We start from the raw sequence: 19,083 nt of genomic DNA on the forward strand, positions 1-19,083 counted from the left end.
CAGGGCTGGGGCTGAAAAGGGCCTTTGAGATGTCTGGAGGAGGAGAGACTGCCATGTTGGCTGAGGTCCTGGATCCCTGCAAAGGGCAGGCCAGATGAGGTGTGGGTTGCTGCTCCCCCAAGTGCAGGCTCCTCGCTTCTGAGTGCCTGCTCCCAGGTGTGGGGTGGAAAGACTAGTCGAAGGCCAGCAGACCGGGGAGCTGTGGCATGGGTTGGCCTCTCCTCCCTTCCAAACAGGTGACAAAACCACAAACACTCATTTTCAAATCACATATGGCTTCTTTGACCCCATCAAATAACTTTATTCACACAAACGTCCCTTAATTTACAAAGCCTCAGTCATTCATACACATTAGGGGGATCCACAGTGTTCAAGGAACTTAAATATAATGTATCATACCAACCCAAGTAAACCAAGTACAAAAAATATTCATATAAAGTTGTTCACACGTAGGTCCTAGATTACCAGCTTCTGTGCAAAAAAAGAAAATAAAGAAAAATAGATGAACTTGTATTTGAAACGAACTTTGTGCCTGGGTTAAAACCTCTCACACCCAAGTCAGCCCCACACGACTGTTGAATCGTCACAATGTACTCCCCTGCTCTGAGGGAAGAGCCCCTGGGGCACAAAAGATGTCTTTAAAATGTCCCTAAATAAACTCCCTTCCAAGTCCTGTGGTCTCTCATGGAAAAAGATGTGGGTGTCTTCCTTCTGTTGCCCCTTGCAATCTTAGGGGGGCTCTGGGCAAACAATGGCTGTGGATGTTTAGTCAACCTTAAAAGAGGGGACACCTCCCAGTTTCTCTCAGAGGGCCTCTCTCCAAACAGGAGCCCCTGCCCTCCAAGCCTAGGTGGGCAGGATCAGAGATGGACCTGTGTTGTCCTGAAGGCTGTTCCTCAGCCTAGTGTGGGAGGACGGCCGAGGTAGTGTCTCTGGACCTCAGCCCCAAGCCCCTCGGCCTGAAGGGCTGAAGAGTTCAAGCTTGGCTGTTGTCAAGCTGCCAGTTCCGAGGAGACTCCAGCAGCTGTGTCTGTCTGGGGCCACCAGACAAACCGAAGAAGGGAAAAGGAGTCATGGGGGATGACAATCCAAGAGCCCCATGTGCCCTGGATGGGGAGGTGCACTTGGTGGGCAGGACTGGAAGCCCAGGCGGCATGGAGCAAGGCCACGGAAGAGTTAGGGTCCTCTTCTTAGGGGGTGGAAGCCTGACTCCTGATTCTCCAAGTTTCCGAAAGATACTGTGAGGCTGAAACCCAGATACCCATCCTATTAAGATCTGTCTTCTAAGAAGGTAAACAGCCAACAGCATAAAAGAGTCTCACAATGCCAGCTCTTTTCCTTTCCTTAGAAAAAGACTCAAGCAAAAATAATCTTATTGCTCCGAACACTGGTTCTCTAGGAGACAACTGATATGTTAAGGAGCTGAGAATCTTGAAGGGAATGCGAGGCAGGGAATGTCCAGGGGCCAAAAGGCTGTGAGGAAGGTGGCGAGTGGTCTTAGCACCGCAGGGTCAGGGAGCAGAGGAAGTGCAGGGTGTGCACCCCTGCCCCTGGCATCTCTGCCTTCATTCACTCTGGGGCCACCACTGGCAGTGCCATAAAGGAGGCCAGGCCGTCCAGAGTCAGTCTCCACCTACTGTTGGGCACGTTTCTCCTCTGGCTGTAAACAGGTTATTTCTCAAGTAAACATTTAATACACTCCCTCGGAAAGGCAGCCGCGAGGGGCAAACCACATCCGGGTGGGAGGACAGGTTTCCCATCCTCCTGTCCCAGTGCCTCTGGGATGAGAAGAGGCTGAGGCCTGCAACCTTAGTCCCTGGTGCCCAGAAGGGGTCAGAGCCAGTCTTGAGTGAACAGACTGTGACATCCTCCCAGCTAGAGGTAAGAGGCAGGGACCTGCTGGGTAGTTAAGAGGCAGGCTGCACCTGTCTGAAGTAGTTTTTCTGTCCTCGGCTAAAGCTGCTAGTGAGTGCCCTGGTGGTGGGATGGGGAGACACGTTCCTGGCTGCAGCTCTCAGAAAGGGATGGAGGGAGGGGGTGATGGGCGGGTAATCATTCTCAGGGAGCTATCTGTGAACGGGAGTGAGAGTTTAAGTGACAGACAGAGAGGGAGAAAAGAAGAGCCATACTTCAAGGGAGCCAGGAGGTCTGGTCAGGGGAAGGCAATGGAATAAGGCACTATGATCTGTCTTGCTGATTCTTCTCTCACTGAGGGGGAAACCAAGCTCAGACCCACAGGGCTGAGGCCCAGACCCTCCCTCCAACAGGCTACCCTTTTCACAGACCCAAGGAGAAGAGAATAACTGCTTTTTTAAGGTTTGGAAACTTCTAGAACATGGACAGGCCTAACAAACTTGGTGGTGCTGAGATGATGTACCACAGAGCTGCTGCCGGGCCTGAGACCCAGGTGGAGGGTGAAAAGGCAAAAGAGGTGAGGAAGCTGACCACGGTGGGAGGAGGTGGCAAGTGGCTGAGAGAGAATGACAAGAGCTAGTCCAGGCCTGACCCCAAGGCTAGTCCAGACGGGGCAGAGCCAGTATTAGGGTGGACAAAGCGGAAAGCAGGGAAGGGAGGGAAAGAGTGAGAGACAGGCACTTGGGGCTAATGAGCTGGCCCTCATGAGCTAGGAAAGGAGGTCCCACCACCAAGCCAGGGCAGGCTAGGAGTCCTGCAGGATAAGGGCACGTGAAAGCTGGCTACCCTCTTCCATGCTGCCCACCTCACCCCAAAGGTATGGACATCCTATGATCTACAAGGGATACTCTGGTGCCAGGAAAAATAACAAAGGGGGAGCACTGCAGCTCCAAGACCTTGTTCAGACAGAGCTGAGAGACCTGGGGAAGGCAGAAGAAAAAGATGAGCAAATGGTAATAAGTTGTTAGGCTTGAGCCCTCACGAGGGACATTAGAGCATGAGCTGCAGCCAGGGAGTGCTGGGGGTGTTGAGTGTGGGGACTGTTTTCCCCATGTGCTCATGTAGAGAGAGAGAGCTTCCCCAGGGGAAGGCAGGGTGGTGGGGCAGAAGAATGTGCACTGCCATTAGGAGATGCTGTCTCCCAAACCGCCCAACTGCAGCTCAGTACACATAGGAGGCCGCCTGAGAAATCAGAAGAGACAAGACAGGTGATCACAAAGGATTTCAGCCAAGGAAGGGAAGGGCCTGGTTACTACCTGCAGCCCTGCTGGGTCCTGCTAACCACAGCCAACTGTCTGCGGAGAGGAAGAAGCCTTGGTATTTGAGGGGCTTTGAGAAAAGGCTGAAAGAATGTGAGCAAATGTTTTGCCAAGTTTGGGCTGATGTTGTGCTGGCTTCTCCCAAAGTCTCAGGGCTGCAAGATCAGGATCGCTGCTGGGAGGGAGCGGGGGGAAACCCCTCTTGGTCATACGCTAACTTCAATGCCCTCCAGTTATCTCCCCTATTGATCCTATGCTGGTTTAGAGAAAACAAAAAACAAAAATAAACACAAAATAATTCCTTCCCCCTTCCCAAAGACCCTTTCCTGCTTGGTTGTCATGGGGTGAAAAGCCTTTGGAGCAGTCGAAGTAGTGTCCAGGTGAGGGAGACAGCACAGGAAGGGTTCCCCTCTCCTTGTATAGGGAGCAAATGCCAGGTTCAGAGGCCGGCGAGGAGGGAGGCAGCAAGTGCCATCGGAGAGTGGAAGAACGGCTACACTGACGGACACCGGTGGTGGGGTCCAAGGGCTCAAGGCTGGGGAAGCTCTAAGGTGGCAAGCCCACAATCGGGCATCTAAAGACCACGTCTGCCCAGTCACCTCCCTACTCTCGGCAGGTCCGTCCTTTCCCTTTTCAGACACATTTACAATGAAGGTGGGTACCTAACAGTCTATCCCTGGGATGAGAGAGACAGCACTTGACATTGTCGCTGTTAAGTAACACCATAGGACCTGGCGATTAGGGCACACCGTTCCCTGTGAGGAAATGACAGCGGCAGCCAGTCCAGGACACTCTGTTCTTATGGCAATGGTCACAAATGGATCTCAGGGACTTGGACAGTCTCTGTGACAATCTAGATGTTTGGTGGGCTTATCTGGGAAGACAACGATGCAGGAGAGAGTGGGTGATGGGGGCTGAGCTCACAGGAGTGAAAGATGCCCGCTGAAGACCCAGCTTTGTCCCAGGCAGAGGTTTGGCACAACATTTTTTCCTGGGGATCTTCCTCTGGGACGGAGATCACTTACAGGAAGGTAGGCCTATAAAAGCTGGGGTGGGCTGGCCTGAAACCCCCAGGAAGTGGGAGATGGTCACCTTCTGTCTCTCCCCCTCTCAGAGCTCCTGGTTGTAAAGGGCAGTAGAGAAAATGGATTCCCACCACTGTTAAGTCCTGGTGTGGCCTGGGCCTTCCAAAAACTTAAAGAGAACACACCCACAGTTCAGAGCTTCTTTCTTGAGTTCCCCTGGCCAAACCCTGGTCTTCCTCTTCCAGGTGATTCTTCACTAAAGATCATTTTCAAGGCCTAAGGGCTGGCCAGGAACAGCCCCACCAGACAGTCTAGCAGTTCCTGCATCTGGTGGGGAGGTGGCCCAGAGGCTTCCTATCTTCACGCCCCCGTTCCAGGAGAAATCCCCAAATTCTCCATGGAGAGGCAGGCCTTCTCTGGGGAAGTGAGGTGTTATAAGCAGAACTGAGAAATGAATAAAAGACAAGGAAAATAAAGGACAAAAACAAAATAGCTCCCTAACCCCTTATAAAAATTAAAAATGAAATTTATACATATGCTTTGTCCATATTGAATTTCTTTAAAGAAATTGGTGCCTGTCCATAGCATAGCTTCTGCTCTTTTGAAGTCTTAATTGTTTAAATTAAAAAAGAAACAAAAAAGAAAAACAAAAAAGAGGAAGACAAAAAATAAAAAAAAAAATCAAGCAAAACTAAAGGGGAAAACCCAAACAAAAGCTTCACATTGCTAGAGATCCAGCTGTTGGGAGATCGCCAACAGGCCAAGCCACCACCTGTACCCTCTGCCATCCTCTGTGCGACACATGAGACTGTAGGTCCCGAGGATCAACCTGGAAGACAGAAAGCAGGGAATTAGAGGACACTGGGTTTGTGGGCTTGGGGTGCCTCCGACTAGATGCCAACACCCAACCCGGATAAACTCAGGGGCTGTGATGTTATGGGGGAGGTTTCTAAACACTTTATCTGGAGTAAATCTAGCTTTACTATTACCACCCTGCCAGACACGCAATATTCTTACTTTTCGGACAAGGAAACTGAGATGCAGGTTAAGTAATGTGCTAAGGTCACCTGGACTGAGGGGCAGACCCCGACTGGGAACCCAGGCATGCTGGCCCCAGCCACAAATCTGACCATGAAGACTGTCCCTCTCCAAAGGCTTCCTGTTCTGTTTGCTGGACCTCGGGAGGAGACAAACCACCTGCCCCTCAGGGCCCTGTTCCAGGGGAGGCCTAGACTACAAGTACCTACAGAGGTTAGCTTTGGGCCAGCCCGCACCCCAGACTGGTTTCCCCAGCATGAGCCTGAGCGGAGCTAAGCACAGCCTTATCCTAGGCCTTATCCTAGGCAGGGCGGCATCCAGGACAGCAATGCTCCATCTGCGCTCCATGTAAATCATCTAAGAGCTTCAAAGGGCCCGCTCGCACTCTGAATGACTGAATCAGACAAGTCTTTCACTGTGTGCTTCCTTCACCCCTCACCCCATTGGCTTCGATGTTCTGGAGGCTCTGCAGCATGAGAGGTGTGCCCTCCCAGCCCAGCACTTGCCACATGTGCAGTCTGATGACAAGGACCCATTGTCCTCAGGTCCTGGGGAGATGTCTCGCTAGTCTTCGTGAAGCAGTGGGGTATGGTGATACTGGACGATTTACTTATCTGTCAGCCTCAGTTTCCTCCTCTGAGAGATGGGGGAGGGCTCCTTTTTGAGGGTCGAGAGAAATAATAACTAAAAAGTACCTGGCCCACAGTAGGAACAGACATACTCTATGAGTCCCTCCTCTCTCAGCCATTCGTCTCCACCAATGATGAATGTGTCAGATTTAAACAGGCCATAGTCCTCAGCTATTTAACCACCAACGCTGCTTGTGGCTGGGTGCGGGTGCCACGGAGAGGACAAAAAGCCCGCCAGAGGAGGAAACACAGCCTTCTGGAGAACAACTTGGCCATGTGTTTTCAGAGCTTCAGATGTGTTTTGACCTGAAGACCCTATAATTCCACTTGTGGAAACGCAGGTTAACTGATAATCCTAAATATGAAAAGGACTTTGAATAAAGATGGTCACTGAAGTACATTTAAATTATGAGGCAACAATCCATATATCCAAAAATAAGAGATTTAAGCAAATGATCCATCCATTCAATGATATTTACAGAGGAAATGAGAAGGCTATGTGGCATTTCAAACAACATTATGGCAAAAGCACTTCCTAGGTTAAGTGTGAAAAAGTCAGCTACAAAGTTCTGGGGCATACAGTATAACCATAACTACGTACAGGGAAATCTGGCAAAAATACATCACAATGCTGTATTTGTCATGGGTGTGTTTTCTTCCTCCCCCACTTTTCCTCTGTATTTTTAGTATTGACTACACATCACATTGTCACGCTCTACTTCATAATGAGAAAAACAGTGTACTTTATCTAATCAACAAGAAAAACTGGCAGCCTGACAGAAAGATCCATGGACTAACGAGCGGTCCAAGAAACCAGACCCAGGCTCTTTTCTGGGTTCTTCCATGCTCTGTGGGCATGGAGACTTGCCTATACCTGTCAAATGAGAGGTGAGACTGTGATTCCCTCCTCCACTGCACAGGTGAGGTGAGCGGGCGTCTGTGTGACGAGTAAAGTGGGGATGGATGATAAAGCCAACGAAAAGGAGTTTGATCTAGAATGAAAATACCGGATTTCTCAGGCCCAGCCTCTCCCTCTGCTGCTTCTGTTTCCCCTGCCTGTTAAGTCCTTTCGACAAAAATCCAATGGTGGGCCCGTATCTCAGTTTTTGACTTGGAAAAAAAAAATCATCATATGCACATCCTGTGAGGAGCCGGTAGCCATCTCAAATCCAGCTTTCTTCAGCATGCCTATCGCCTTCTTCCTGTGCTTTCAGTAGACAAAGCGGAGCAACCAGAAGATGGGGGGAAGGGAGGATTTGGGGGGAACCCCACCATCCAAGCCACTCCGTGTGAAACATGACAAGAAAAGCCAGGGAGATTGTATGCTCATGTGTCATCGGCTAAGATAATCTCTGGGACCAGTTACGACCTTTTTAACACCGCTTTCCTCCCTCCCCTAGTAGGACCCAAGGTGACAACAACTTCCTCAAAAGGATGATCATCAACAAGGTGGCCCATGACAGCTGCAAAGCCGTGTGGTCAAGGAGGCAGAAAGATTCAGAAACCAGAGTCCCTTTTTACATAATAAACTGGTGGAACAGAGTGTGACCGCAGGTCAAGCCAATAGCACAGTACTCTCTGCAAGAGCTTCTGACACACCAGCGTGTAATGACCGCTGTAATTACAGGGTCCCTTGCCAGGAAGCAAGGCTGACATTTCCCACAGGCTCCTCCACTCTCCCTCCAGCTTTGGCACTGGCTCAGCTCTCCTAGAAGGCCTCAGGACGGTCCACAGGGAAATGAAGGGGTGCTCTTTCATGAGAGAGGGTTTGAATTCCTCTCTCGTCTCCCATTAGAGAAGGTGTATACCTTCCTGGGGAACCAATAGCAGCAACCTCACTGGAAGACAGTGGGGGCCCTTTCTATGGCCATGAATAGAAATGGCTCAGTTCACAGAGTTCTGGGTTGAAGCAGCAGCAGATCCTCCTAGGCGCTTAGTGGAATAGTAAGTGATGTGGGCCCCAGCCTGGTGGGTCCTCACCCTTCATCCTAGAAGCCACGCCTCAGCTCTCTGGCTGCCCAGGCTGCAGTTTGACTGCTCGGTTACCAGCTTCAACCAGGGCTTGACTCATCCCTTCCACTGGAACCCCTACCTCTGACCAGAGCCCTCCCTGGAGGGCAAAGCCATACCTGCTGAGTATAAGGATAAACTTGCAGTTGACATCTGTAGCGCACTCCACCTATCACTTTCCTAATCACCTCATCTTGTGAGGATGGATATGCCATTTTAAGAAGGGAGGAGGCCCCAAGAGATGGAGCAACTTAGCCCACATCGCAGAGCTGTTGAGCAGTAGAACCGGCGCTCAATCCAAACTTTTGTAGCCCTTTTACTGCCCAAAGTCTTTCCTTACTACGACAGTCTCCCCTTGGTGTTTTCAGAGCTGGCTCAGTCAGTGACTTTAAGAGCCCGCATTTGGGATGGTCTTGAGGGAGAAAGGTGTCAGTGATCAGGGAAGGTGTGCTGGCACATTTTCCCCTTACTTCAGCTCTCAGACCAAGTTCCCTCAGCACAACGGACCTTCTTATTTCTCTTATTATCATAACAGCAATCACCTGTCAAGCGTTTCGTATGTGCGAGGCATGCCCTATCTAGGTAGGACACTTCCTACGTGACAACTTAGGCAACTGTCAGCACTCCTATGCTGCTTTCCACTCATCGTGTCCCAAAATGGACCAAGTGTTTTACACCCACCGCCTCATTACACCCAACAACCCTACGAGGTAGGAACTATGGTGGCTCAGTTTAAGAGATAAGGAAACTGAAGCTGAGAGAAGATCCTGATGCCTAAGAAGTGGTAGAGAAAAAGATTTCAACCTAGGTCTGTCTCACTCCAAAGCTCCTGCTTTTAACACACAACTTTAGAACGTAAAATCCCCTCCTACAGAGACAAGAGTTTAGGTGGAGTTAAAAACCTGTTTAAGCCTTTCATTCATAAACAAAATCATTCAGAAAAATGCTCACAAAAGGCTTGGCTTAGATACCTCTGCACAGGTCTGGTGTCCAGAGCACAAAGGTGGATGCAGTGCCAACCAGGCACTGAGGAGCCTTCTGGCAAACTCCTCCGCCAGCCAAGCAGTTGTGTGGCCTGCTCAGAAAGACCGGAGAACCAAACTACTCCCATTAAGGCCACTAGCAGTGTTGAGAACAGAAGCTGGAAAGAGTGTCAACAGCAACAAGCAACGATGGGGCTGGGGACCAGGTGGGCCCACATTCAGAAAAGGAAGTCATCCAGTTGGTGTGCTCACAGATCAAAGCACAGCATAAACTCAAACTGCGGTGTTTCTGGGTGCACAGCTGAGAACTCACCCTTACCCAAATTCTTCCTGCAGTCCTGTGTGTTGGTATCATCACTGTAGCTAATGATACCTTAGATATGCTCGACATCATGCAAGGCTTAATATCCAAACAAAGAAGCATGCAGGAATTCTCTCCATTTTACAGATGAGCAAACCGAGGCTCAGGTATTAATTTCAGCATGTCATGCTGTGGAGGCACAGAGGAAAGTTAATCTCAGGGTCACAGACAGCAGGCCTCTCCTAAATAGGATTAGCTTCAAAATGAGTCACTCTTCACTTGTTTAATACACCAAACAAAGCAGGCGGCTTTTCTACTCAGCTATCAACATGCCAGCCCTGGGGAGTTCAGTGGCCCTAGCACTACTGTCGATTCCAATCTGTCAGAGGGACTGAGGCCAAGCTTTCTAATGCGTCATTCCTCTAAGGCTTAGCTGGCAACGGTGGTGCTAAGAGTAGGGCAAAAACAAGGACGACCGTGCCGTAAGCAGACCCAGCACAGTATATGGGGGTCCTGTTGTCAGAGTTAAAAAAATGGGGGTGGGGATCACCAATAGGCTAACAATGTGTTTTCAGCCTTCAGGTCTACAGAAGGGGCATAGTGTCAGGGAAAAGGGAACAAGAGCCTACAGGTTATCAAAGCATACCCACCAGGAGCTTCAGGAGAGCCAGGACGTGGAAAGCCAGGGGTGCCATGCTTTATGGTCTTTGAGCCCTGACCAGGAGACCAAAACCAGGTGGAAATCAAGGAGCAGGTCCCATATTGGGGGGAGCATTGTTCAGGGAGCATGTGTTACGGAAGGGCAAAGAGTGGGTACTCTGTCAAGGACATGGCCTTCGGAGTAGGAAGACCTAAAATTCATATCCCAACTTTACCAATCACTAGCTTTGATCTTTACAAAGTCAAGGCCCTCTGAGCCTGTTTTCTCAACTAAAATGAGGAAATGTCTACCTTGCAGGCTGTTGAAGCCCAGTGACGCTATTTGTAACAGCCACTCTGAGGTACATAGGAGGTACTTAATAAGCTGAGACGGCAGTGTTAAATCACGTCCCAAAAACCCCAAACCAAGACAAAACCTCACAACCATCATTGGCTCAAGCAAAAATTCCAGACAAGACAACTCAGCCTTAAGTCAGTCCTCTCTTGAAGTGACCGCCTCCCTTCAGGTCTAGGCTTCAGCAATTGCTGGTCTGGTTGGGCACCCCACCTGCCCCAGTCCCCCAGCCTGTCCCCTCAGTCCACTCAGGTGGCACTCACCCTTAGAGGCCCCCACCACGTGCCCCCCAGAGGACCCGTCTCCTACTCTCCAGTGAGCAGGCATGGAATGAACGACCACAGGCCCCCACTTACCATGCTGCGTGTGCCACTCTTACCACCTCCTAACTACAAGCTTCCTTAAGGACAGGGAAAGGGTCCTGCTTCTAAGCCTTCAAGTTGCCAAGCAAAATAAGAGCGCAGATACTAGGTGATCGATAGAAACTGGGAGCTAGTACATGGCAGTAAAAAATTAATTCACAGACTTCACCAAATAATTCATTCCACGTAATAGGGTTTTAATATAAAAATATGGTTATAAAAATCCCTGCCTCTGGTTGAGTCCACACTGAACATTCCAACCAGCCAGGGGAAGAGAGGGCCAGGCCGCTTCTCCAGGCTCCAGCAGGTGGGAATGGAGAAGCTGGGATTTCACCTGTTATTTTTCTCGCATGCTATACTGTGCCACTCCCCTCCCCACACCTGCGGAGCTGGTAGGAGAAATGAGGCATACAGGGGTGAAGGGTTTTCCTGCCAAGACACTGCCTACCGGTTAAAGAACCAGAGGCTCCTGTCTCGCCGCAACTCCTCCCCTCACAGACTTTCTCCAACAGGAGGCCCACCATCGAAGGGGAAGGAGATAGCCCACTGTCCGCAAATGCAGTCAGCTTACTCTGGAGAAGGAGCTTGAAACTCGGGTGTGGCCAGTTGGAGCTGGCCTGGCTTCATAGTAAATCCCTGAGTCTCTGTCAGTCAGAATAAGAAGTTAATGAAAAGGGTAGTTAGAACTGGAAGACCTGGGTTTGGCCTCAACTCTGTGGACTTCCCCAGACCCACTGTGGTGGCCTCCTTCCAGGCCCGACCACCTGTAACATGGCAAAAATGCCCCCAACAACTCTCCTTAGCTGACAAGTGGCTCAAGAGGTGGTGGTGGAGACCTGGCTGGGGTGCTGCCAGGTGTGGTGGGGGGAGGACAGCCCTATGAGGAAATGGGCACCAGCCCTTGGGCAGCTAGAGGTCCACTCTTTGCCTAAGAAGCCACCCCTCCCATCTTCTACGTCCTCTTCACCTACTTAGGCGTGTCTGGAGGAAGCAGCCCTGTGAATTCTCAGAAAGATGGACTGTCGCCCAGGCTGTGACAGTACAAATACAAGGGTAGGAATGTTCTCCTGGGTGGCAACCTATAAGGAGACGCTTAAGTAAAATGCAGAAAAATGATAAATGATCTCACCTAGTGGTGAGTAGAGGCGGGAAACCTGGCTTCCGGTCTCATCTAGCTCTCCCTATTCTCTCTGGGGACATCATTTCTTCACGTGCCAACGAGAGGCTTAGGACCAGGGAAGGGGTTCTCAACCTGGAGTCCTTCTAACTCCAAGGATGCAGCAGGTTCTACAACTCCTCTGAAAGCACATGAAGTCCCAAAGTGTGCAAATCATGTGCATTTTTCTACAACATACTCAACATTCAGATTGAGAAGGATCAGTAACACAAGAGATATTGAGAACCAAGTGGATCTTTCTAGGCTCCTTAACTATTAAAGCAAAACTCCAACCAGAAAGCAGCACAGGAGTGCTATGTGGGGCTGTCCCAAGCTAAGGTGGTGGGACCACCCGTGGGGTCAGGGCGGTGAGGGGAGTGCTGTGGGGAGGCCGACTTCAGCTCACTGCACCAGAGCCCTTAACAGTGGGATGGTGAGGTTCCTCCACCCGCAAGCTGAGTAGACTGAGACTCCCTCAAAGCAGACGAACGCCACTGAGGAGGTGGGCTCTATGCCATGTCCGCTGGGCTTGGTCCACTCACCACAGTAAGGACACACACCCTTGCAGCAGCAACTGCAGGCCCAATGGCAGCAGGGCCCGGCTTACTGACAGAAAGAGAACTAGCAGAGCTTAATGTCCGCTGTACCTCAAGCAAGTGCAAAAGTGTGGTCAGGGCAGTGACCGGTTCCACGTGAAATGCAGCAAGCAGTCACTGCGGAAGCTCTCAGACACGGAGACTTGGTCATATTACAGCAGTGATCATGTTGTCACCACGCTAACTTGCTTCATATTGTTTTAAACTTTTCAATACTTGGAGTGTACTGCCAAAATTCCTAGTGTTTATAAGTCTGCCAAATGCACAAAAACAAGAATCGCTGGGCAAGAGCTAAGATTTGAGAAGTCACATATGGCAGCCCTTAGGGGACCAGGGTTGGTGATTTCCCCCTTAGATGGTAAACAGGTACCGGGTGGCACTCACTCAAAATAAACTAAGGGGGAACTTTTTGTCTCTATTAGCAGCCTTAGTAATTAGTAGTAGGCTACGGGGATACCTTAACTAATTCTCTTCTTCAACTTATTAAGTATGGGGATAAAATGAAAGCTGCCAACTGCCTCAACGGGCCCCCAAAGAGACTGAGGTTCAGCTGTGGCTGCTGTGATTAGCAGGAGAAATGGCTCAGGGGAGCGGCTGGGCTCCCGAGTGACTTCTCCATATGGGCCCTTTGCCGGAAGGGAGATGTCTAAGGTGCAGTTATAACTAAAGGGAAGAGAGAGGTCGCTCTTCCACATGGGGCCAGGACAATTTGTGGTTATAAAAGACTCAAATGAGGTCATGCCCAGAGTGGTCTGGGCAAAAGGAGACCATATGGTTACAGTGACCAGCCCGAGGCCCCCTATGCCGAGGGGAACTCACTGCGGGCACTGCTAAGGGGTTTGGGGTTCTCTTAGGGAAAAGGGCACGTCAAATTGTTCATGAGAAATGAAGTGAAAACGAAGGGTTAGCTTATGAGGGTTTGGCAAAAACAAACAGGACAGGGGTAACACACAGAGCCACCATTATTGAACTCTTACTGTATACTAGGAATTGTACTGGAGCCTTTATAATTCTTGTACCTTTAGTCTTCACAACAGTGTATAGTGAGCATCATTTAACAGACAAGGAGATGGGGGCCCAAAAGTTAGGTGACTGGCCCAAAGTCATCCAGCTAGTAAGTGGTAGAGCTGTGATTCAAACCTAGGGTTATCAGCATATCAGATTCAAAAGCAAGTCTCTTAATGTCTTTGCACCAATATGGAAGCACAGGGTTTCTACTTCCCTACGTCAGCTCCCTTTTCTCACTTCACATGCTCAGGAAGGTGCCTGTGCAGTCTCACAGCTTCTGAAGACTGGTACTGTGAGGTGTGGCATCTCATCTCCCTCCCCTATCTGTCTTCACTGTGACCAACTCATCTGCCAAAAACAGCCTTGTAAACCTTCACCCAGCCATCTCCACCTTTTTGACAGGATGAAGTTCACCTTCTCAGGCTGACATTCAAGGCTCTTGGCAACTTAGTGCAACTGTGCTCTCCCACTTCGGCCTCTGTGGAAACCGACTCAAAGATCTGTTCTTCCCAAAAAGTCCCAGTGTCTGCCTTTGATCACGCTGTCTCTGCTTACAGAATCTCCTCATCTGCTCTCCTTTCTTCAAGGGTCATCTTAAGCCACATGTCCTACATGTTGCCACTACTTATTTATTCAACAAAGAGCACACACTCTCCCCTCTGAGCTCCTAGGATCACTGCGACAGTCCAGGGCCACTACATAAGATACTAGACTTGCTAATGTGACCTGTTCTTGGAAGCCTATGGAAAAGATCATGGCACTAGAGCCCTAGCCACATGGCAAATGGGGCAAATCACTTCCTCTCTGGAGTGGGAGTGGGGAGACACACCATATCCAGGACACACATGAGGATTTAGCAAAATAATAAACAGGGTGGAAAGTATGAAGTCTGGCAAAGAGCATGTACTCAGTAACTTCAGGTGAGAGAGAAAAGTTCCCCCACCCCCAAGTGTCTTATGATGATAAAGGCTCCAGGCTACACCAGGCCTGTTCCTATCCAGAAGCAAGCAAGAGTGAATACAAGACTAATAGCAAGCTGCGGAAGCTCTCAGTAAGCATTTGCTAAATCAGTGCAAAAAAGACCTAGACTTTTCTAGGTTCCAGGAAAGGAGATGTAGTGAACAGGCAGGCGGGACCAGCTACCACCTAATGCCCTATGTAGAATTCAAACCGAGGGCTGAAAGGATAGCTGAAGAACTGACTCCACTAGCTGGATGTCAAGTTACGGCCGGAGGGCCAGCCCTGTGCTCCTGGTACGTGCACTTAGAAACCTGAAGGCAACTGAGACCAGGACTTCTCCCTCCACCCTCTTCCCCTGTGCTCCTTTACTTAACCTAAAATAGAAAGTATTTCCCAATTTGCAAATTAAAGTGGCTCTCAAAATCAATTGTATAGCCAGCAATCATGGTCCCGATGTTACATAACAATTAAAAACAAAAACAAAAACAAAAAACCCAAAGAACGAAGAGTGAGATGCTGGTGCTAGAAAGCTCTTTGGCAGAAACACCAGCCTGTCCATGTGACAGGACACTACACAGGTTTTCAGCAAAAGTAAATACCAAAACAATAAATGCTATGTTCCTGAGACAAAATTATAGCAGAGTGCATATGCTAATGAAGACAAGAGCTAGACACATCAGTCACCTAATGAGACGCTGATTACAAAGAACAAAACACAGCAAGACTCAGCTATCAAATGAAGGCTGTAAACACACCCCTGGGTCTAAGGTCACTCTGTGCCCATGAAGGTAAGTAGTGCCCTATGTTCAGCCCCAAATTCGGGACTCAGCAGTCTTCCTAGAAGATTCAATCACTTGCAACTTACAAATAACCTAGAGAGAGGATGGGTTTATATCCCACAACCAAGGTACATTTGTGTATTCCTCACTCCCTAAAATTCGTCTCCTCCTGCTGTGTTCACTGTCTCTTAAATGGCTCTGCCCCACTGCCCAGTGACTCAAGCCAGATGATGGAGTTATCCTTGAGCCACCCCTTTCTTCGCTTCCCTATTTCAGTCTACCTGGAGGCCCTTCAGAAATCTCCAAGACATACCCTGAATTCACCCCTCGGCCATCTGTTGTTACCATCTACCCCAACCTGGAAAACTGCAGCTTCCTAACTGGGCTCCTGGCTTCCGTGCTTGTCTCTCTTCAATCCTACTGGCCACAGAGCTAGAGTGACCTTGTAAACATGTCAACTGGATGGGCGAAGCCACGGTTCAAAGATTTATCATGATCTACAAAGCTTGGCGCAATCGGGTTCCTGTCTACCTCACTCCTGCCAGTTCCTTGCTGGGCAGATGCCTCATCCTTCAGGTCTTAGTTTGTGTTGCCTCCTCAGAAAGACTTTCTCTGTCTTGGGTAGGTCTATTTTTTATTTCCTTCGTCCACACACACCTGAAACCGTATCTGTAGTTTTCCTGTATGACATGTGAATTGAGATACAAGTGCCTCAAGGGTGGGGCTCACGTCTGGTGTTTCACTGATGTACTACTATAAGCACTGACCACAGTGCCTGGAATATACAAAGGCAATTGATAAAATATATGGGCCCCTGTGGGGGGTGTGTGGCGAGGATGAGGTGGAAAGCACATGAACCTGCACATATTGAAATACTATTTCTAGTTCTGTTACCAGCATGGCCAAGGAACTTGTATGAAAGGACTGCAGGACTCAACAGCTGTGGAGCATCCACTGCAAGCTTAGGCTAGCTTTACATTTTCCACTGATTCCTCATAAAAAACCTGTGGGTAAGTGTTAGAAATCCAGTTTGATCAATGAGGACTCCAAGGCTCAGAGAGATGCCTAAGGTTAACACGGACTGAGGTCAGGGGCTATCTTCATCTCATGGCTCAATATAGGTCACTGAAATGAACAAATGAAGTTTTCTAGTCAAGTTCAAAGCCATGTCTAAGACTCCATGTGGAGACTTAAGCCCTACCCCGTGCATCTCATTGCTTCCCCATTCCCTATGCCTCACTGCCTTGCAAATTACCCTTTCTCTAAGGAGGATCTACTGTCCTACCATAAAGACCTCGCAGGGACCTGCAATTCCCCTGATGGCATTCGCCTGAGAGCATCCGAAGAGGCTCACTGCTGCTATCACTCAGAAGCCCACTGTCCCAGGTCCAGGGATGTCCATGGAGAAGTTCAATTGCTTTTCTCCTTCTCCTTTTTCTAGGAGCCAGTGGCCACAGGGCCTCACCTCATCCTCAAGACACATGCACTAAGGGAAGAACTAGGCAAGAGCCAGGAGTCCCCAGTCCTAGAACCACATCCACTGTGGTACTGTGAACTTGCCAGGGATGAGGGAGTAGGGGACAGGGGCCAAGAGTGGTCCTTTAGGTACCATGGTTTTCTGGATGAGGAAACCAAGACCCACCCAAAGTCCCAGTGCTAAGTAATTATAGAAGCAGAGCCTGGTTTTGAACCTGGCAGGTCCTCCTAGCTCTTAGGCCTAGATCTAAGCTTTTTAGGGCAAAGGGGTAAGAGGCAAGGCAGTGGGCTGTGTGTTTAACAGATAAGGTGGCGGATGGTGCCTATACCCTCTTTGCCAGTTCTCACACCAGTGTGTGTAGCAGCATCACTGGAGGCTTGTTGAACAGTTCCCCATGCCCGCCCGGTTTCCAATTCTGTATGTAGGTCTGAGGTGGGGCCAGAAATAATGCATTTCTAACAAGTTCTCAGGGGATGCTGTCAGTCTGGGGACCACACTTTGAGAACCATTGGTACTAGCTTTGTCACTGACACTGTGTGTTGCCGGGGAGGGGGCGGGGCTAGTGAGGAGGAGCATGGCAACAGCTTGTCGACATCAAGTTCACAGGACAGAAGCTTGACTTTTAAGTAGAAACCACCGGGCTGCAGTGACTGCTCTCCAAAAGCTCTCTGTGCAACACCTGGTTGGTACTCATGCCCTGAGATGCTCCGGACAGGCGAGGGAGGAGGATCTCTGATTCACATCGGTGGTGACATCTGCATTTCAGTTTAGGCAACTGGCCTAAACTCCCAAGTAATTTTTTTAAGGTAAAAGTCACCCTGTTTTTTGTCTGGGGTGTGGTAGGCTCATGCTCATTTCTGCTGCCCCATGCAAACCAACGGTTCCTTCCAAACATTCGACAAATCCAAGCATGCAATCTGGTTACTAACAACAAATGAGTCTTTACTTGCGACTTTCAGTTCTCTTGTGTCTGGTACAAGGCTGGGCTGTGCTGGAAAGGCTCATGCATTCTGCCAAGATCTGACAGCACCACACTTCAGTCCATGCCTTAGATTTGCTCTAGACTGGAGCCTTCTGGGAGGACATGTCTTAGACATGTCTGAAAAAAGCAGAAAGGAAAAAACAAGAGGGTGCTGTACATGATATTTTAGGGGTTCCTTTTCCCAAAAGGATGGAAGTAAATGCAGAATGAGTCAACTGGCTCACATCATGTCTGTGACTTTCCCACTGGAACAGATGGTCAATGCTAAAATCCAATATGAAATACCAAAGCCTATCTGCCTTCCATTCTTTTGACAGTACCATGCCTCGGAATTACAAAAAAATCAAGATTACCATTCGTAAGAATAAATGCCCAGACCCCACATCCAACTCTTTTTGCCATGGGGGAAAGAGAAGCATTTTCATCATCTTCACTATGCCCTATGGTATGTCTGGATAGCTCTAATCCATTCTTCCCGAGTCCCTAGACGTCACTTTCTTTTATAAAGAAACAAAATACAGAATTCTGACCTGTGTATGATGCAGACTGAGTTATAGCTTTCCCCTGGTACCTCTAACAGAAAGTGAAATTCCTTTAAGTTGGGAAATTCATCACAGTATTTTACGGTATTGATTTATTTTAAACTTGGCTGGCAGTTTTAAGGTCTGCCATGCCTCTGAATCCTAGAAATGCTGCAGGAGGTCTCCATTTCCTCTCATTTTGTAATACCACCGAGGACTCGCTTGTGGAAATGAAACGAGGGGCTAGGAGCTTGTCAGCTGCTGCCCTAGGTTATCAAGAATGAACCTTGGGCAGTCTCCCTAGGTCCTGAGCCTAGAATGCATCTCAGGCTGAGACTTTCACTACTAAAACAATACCCTTTCCCATCGTCAGCTGAGTCTTGTACCCCCAAAACCCTCAGCATGACAAGGAGAGTTTCTGACAAACTGTGAGATGTGACTGCCTCACTTATCACCTGGCTGACAAGGTACCCCTAAACCTACCTTTAAGAACCAGCCCAAAGCACCACCTCCCCCAGGAAGCTTTCCCTTTACTCTCTCCCACCTACCACAATGAAGTGTCCATGTCTTATCTTCACTGCTAAGCTGAGCTCCTAGAAGACAGGGGTCTTTGCTATCAACACACCACTGGGCAAGTGCCTGCCTTATACCAGGAGGGCTCTTGCTCACCAAATCCACCTTGGCTCCAGAATTTTTCCACAGGGCTGCAGGCAGCCAACAAACATCATGACAGGCGCAAATGATGGAATCCCCTGCTTTAGTCAAGATCCAATAAATGAACTAAGGTTGTCGGGAAAAGCCCAGCAACCCCTACCATTTTGCTCTGGGTCCTCATCAACCTCAAATGCTCAACTTAAGTTCACTTGGAACTGCCTTTTGCTAAGGTACTGGGGAGCAGAGACAACAGGGTGCCTTTGGGTCACATCAGAGTCCTTTCCTTGTACAGATGCCACCGACCGTTCTGTCAGCACTCCCTTAGTGCCTGGATGCCATTACGTGGGGGCTATGTTTTGGCTCTCCCACTTTCCAATCTTTTGATAATTCTGATGTCTGCCTGCTTATGTGGCTTCTGCCTACTGTTGCCCGATC

General features: G+C 49.2%; 1 protein-coding gene across 1 annotated transcript in view; it reads right to left on the reverse strand.

Annotated features, from left to right (window-relative positions):
* Positions 1–258: 258 nt before the first annotated feature.
* STK35 (serine/threonine kinase 35) overlaps positions 259–19,083 on the reverse strand; it is a 40,883-nt gene continuing 22,058 nt past the window's right edge. The window contains exon 4 of the mRNA XM_039863908.1: positions 259–5,027. The gene's annotated coding sequence lies outside the window, so the exon portion shown is untranslated. The remainder of the gene's footprint in view (positions 5,028–19,083) is intronic.

Source organism: Pteropus medius, unplaced genomic scaffold (genome assembly GCF_902729225.1).
Source record: "Pteropus medius unplaced genomic scaffold, Ma_sr-lr_union100, whole genome shotgun sequence".
Lineage (NCBI taxonomy): Eukaryota > Metazoa > Chordata > Mammalia > Chiroptera > Pteropodidae > Pteropus > Pteropus medius.